This window comes from Lygodium microphyllum, chromosome 30 (genome assembly GCF_053477565.2).
Source record: "Lygodium microphyllum isolate KBCC chromosome 30, Lygodium_microphyllum_v1.1.10, whole genome shotgun sequence".
Classification (NCBI taxonomy): domain Eukaryota; kingdom Viridiplantae; phylum Streptophyta; class Polypodiopsida; order Schizaeales; family Lygodiaceae; genus Lygodium; species Lygodium microphyllum.
In genome coordinates this window covers 600,001-603,432 of record NC_141164.1, presented here as the reverse complement: position 1 = coordinate 603,432, position 3,432 = coordinate 600,001, and the positions used below count along the sequence as shown (strand labels likewise).

At 51.9% G+C, this 3,432-nt stretch overlaps 1 non-coding gene and 2 pseudogenes across 1 annotated transcript; all 3 read left to right on the top strand.

Annotated features, from left to right (window-relative positions):
- Positions 1-494: 494 nt before the first annotated feature.
- Positions 495-1,180, top strand: LOC148009466 (18S ribosomal RNA; annotated as a pseudogene; the record flags this gene model as incomplete).
- Positions 1,181-1,426: 246 nt separating this feature from the next.
- LOC148009465 (5.8S ribosomal RNA) lies at positions 1,427-1,579 on the top strand. The gene has a single exon (XR_015689812.1). It is a non-coding gene; the product is annotated as a 5.8S ribosomal RNA (ribosomal RNA).
- A 243-nt stretch (positions 1,580-1,822) lies between these two features.
- LOC148009464 (25S ribosomal RNA) overlaps positions 1,823-3,432 on the top strand; it is a 3,714-nt pseudogene continuing 2,104 nt past the window's right edge.

Below are 3,432 nucleotides of genomic sequence, written 5' to 3'. Positions count from 1 at the left end.
TTGCAGTTAAAAAGCTCGTAGTTGGATCTCGGGGCGGGGCGTGCGGTCCGCCTCCTTTGGTGTGCACTGATCACCCCGCCCTTTCTGTCGGAAACGAGCTCCTGGACTTAATTGGCTGGGACATGGATTTGGCGATGTTATTTTGAAAAAATTAGAGTGCTCAAAGCAAGCCTATGCTCTGAATACATTAGCATGGAAAAATGCGATAGGACTCTGGTCTTATTGTGTTGGTCTTCGGGACCAGAGTAATGATTAATAGGGATAGTTGGGGGCATTCGTATTTCATTGTCAGAGGTGAAATTCTTGGATTTATGAAAGACGAACTACTACGAAAGCATTTGCCAAGGATGTTTTCATTAATCAAGAACGAAAGTTGGGGTCTCGAAGACGATCAGATACCGTCCTAGTCTCAACCATAAACGATGTCGGATTGGCGGATGTTATTTTTATGACTTCGCCAGCACCTTATGAGAAATCAAAGTTTTTGGGTTCCGGGGGGAGTATGGTCGCAAGGCTGAAACTTAAAGGAATGGACGGAAGGGCACCACCAGGAGTGGAGCCTGCGGCTTAATTTGACTCAACACGGGGAAACTTACTAGGTCCAGACATAGTAAGGATTGACAGATTGAGAGCTCTTTCTTGATTCTATGGGTGGTGGTGCATGGCCATTCTTAGTTGGTGGAGTGATTTGTCTGGTTAATTCCATTAACGAACGAGACCTCAGCCTGCTACCTAGTCACATGAAAGATCCTCTTCGTGGCCAACTTCTTAGAGGGACTATGGCCGTCTAGGCCATGGAAGTTTGAGGCAATAACAAGTCTGTGATGCCCTTAGTTGTTTTGGGCCGCACGCGCACTACATTGATGAATTCAACGAGTTTACCACCTGGGCCGAGAGGTTTGGGTAATCTTGTGAAATTTCATTGTGATGGGGATAGATCATTGCAATTATTGATCTTCAACAAGGAATTCCTAGTAAGCGCGAGTCATTAGCTTGCGTTGACTACATCCCTGCCCTTTGTACACACAGCCCGTCGCTCCTACCGATTGAATGGTCCGGTGAAGTTTTTGGATTGCGGCGACGCAGGAATGTCCGTGAGAACAATGCAAACCCTGGAATGTTCGTGAGGGATCATGCTCGGAGGCGCGGTCGGCATCCTTTCTCCCCTCATCGATGTCGGGCGACAATGGGAGAGGCTATGCTTCGGGGTCATCCCGCGACCATGCGGGTGGAGGAGGAAGGAGGCACACCTTCGACCTCTCTCCCTTGCTCAAGGTGCTCCCCCTCTGTCATGCCTGTTCAGGGACACCGCCGCCTTGATAAACCCTTTGCCCCTCCCCGCACGCGGGGGTGGCAGGAGGAACTTGATAAACCTTGTCTTATCTAAGATTCCTCCCCTCGGGAGGATAGAAAAACAAAACACAACGACTCTCAGCAATGGATATCTTGGCTCTTGCAACGATGAAGAACGCAGCGAAATGCGATACGTAGTGTGAATTGCAGAATTCCGCGAATCATCGAGTCTTTGAACGCAACTTGCGCCAGTGGCTTGTCCAAGGGCATGCCTGCTTAAGCGTCCCTAACTCCCCCACACTCTCTCCCCTTCTTCGGGGGAGAGGGTGGAATTGGTCGTCCGCGCTCCGACATGATGCCGCGGTTGGCTCGAATGTACCGGCAGCACCGTGTGGTGACGATGCTCCACAAGGGTGGTTCGTCTCCTTGTCGAGGTGGCGGCTATTTGCCGGTGCCTCTTCCTGGGTGCATGTGTTGGATCGGGCTCTTTCGAGCTGGGGCTTGCCTTCGGCGACCCGAAATGCAACTCGGACCTCAAATCAGGCAAGGCTACCCGCCGCTGAGTTTAAGCATATCACTAAGCAGAGGAAAAGAAACTAACCATGATTTCCCTACTAGCTGCGAGCGAACCGGAAAGAGCCCAGCTTGGAAATCGCACGGCTTTGCCGTGTGAATTGTAGTCTGGAGAGGCATCCCTTGCGGCGGACCAATCTCAAGTCCCCCTGGAAAGGGGTGTCAGAGAGGGTGAGAGCCCCGTTGAGCTGGGACCCTGTCGCTCTACGAGGCGCCATTGACGAGTCGGGCTATTTGGGAATGCAGCCCTAAGTGGGTGGTAAATTCCATCCAAGGCTAAATATGGGCAAGAGACCGATAGCGAACAAGTATCGCGAGGAAAAGATGAAAAGGACTTTGAAAAGAGAGTTAAAAAGTGCTTGAAATTGTTGGGAGGGAAGCGAATGGAGGCCGTAAGTGCGCCCCGGTCAGATGCGGAATGGTGCGAGTTGGTCCGCCGCTCGACGCGGGGCGTTGGATAGCGTGGGCCGGTGAGGCAGGACAAGAGCGGGCTTTAGATGGCTTGCCGATGCCGTGCCGAGGAATGAAGTGTGCGCCACTTGTGGTGGGCTCTACACCTGCACGCTCGGGAAGCTGGCGCTCTGGGCTTTCCATCCGACCCGTCTTGAAACACGGACCAAGGAGTCTAACATGTACGTGAGCCGATGGGTGGCAAACCCACGAAGGCACAAGGAACCTGACAGGTGGGATCCCCTTCACGGGGTGCATTATTGACCGACCATGATCTTCTGTGAAAGGTTTGAGTGGGAGCGTACCTGCTGGAACCCCAAAGATGGTGAAGTATGCCTGAGCAGGGCGAAGCCAGAGGAAACTCTGGTGGAGGCTCGTAGCGATACTGACGTGCAAATCGTTCGTCAGACTTTGGTATAGGGGCAAAATACTAATCGAACCATCTTGTAGCTGGTTCCCTCCAAAGTTTCCCTCAGGATAGCTGGAGCTCCTCACAGTTTTATCAGGTAAAGCGAATGATTAGAGGCATTGGGAGTGAAACACCCTCGACCTATTCTCAAACTTTAAATAGGTAAGTGACTGGGGTTTCTCTATTGAACCTCGGCGCGGAATGCGAGCTCCAAGTGGGCCATTCTTGGTAAGAAGAACTGGCGATGCAGGATGAACCGAAAGCCGGGTTACGGTGCCGAACTATGTGCTAACCTAGATCCCACAAAGGGTGTTGATTGATTAAGACAGAAGGATGGTGGTCATGGAAGTCGATATCCGATAAGGAGTGTGTAACAACTCACCTGCCGAATCAACTAGCCCCGAAAATGGATGACGCTAAAGCGCACGACCTATACTCCGCCATCAGGGCGAGTACGAGGCCCCGATGAGTAGGAGGGCATGGGGGTCGTGGCGCAACTCTGGGCGCGAGCTTGAGTGAAACGGCCCCCAGTGCAGATCTTGGTGGTAGTAGCAAATATTCAAATGAGAACTTTGAAGACCGAAGTGGAGAAAGGTTCCATGTGAACAGCAATTGACATGGGTTAGTCGATCCTAAGAGATGGGGAAGTCCTGTGTCAAGGGCGCAATGCGTGCCACTCATCGAAAGGGAATCGGGTTGATATTCCC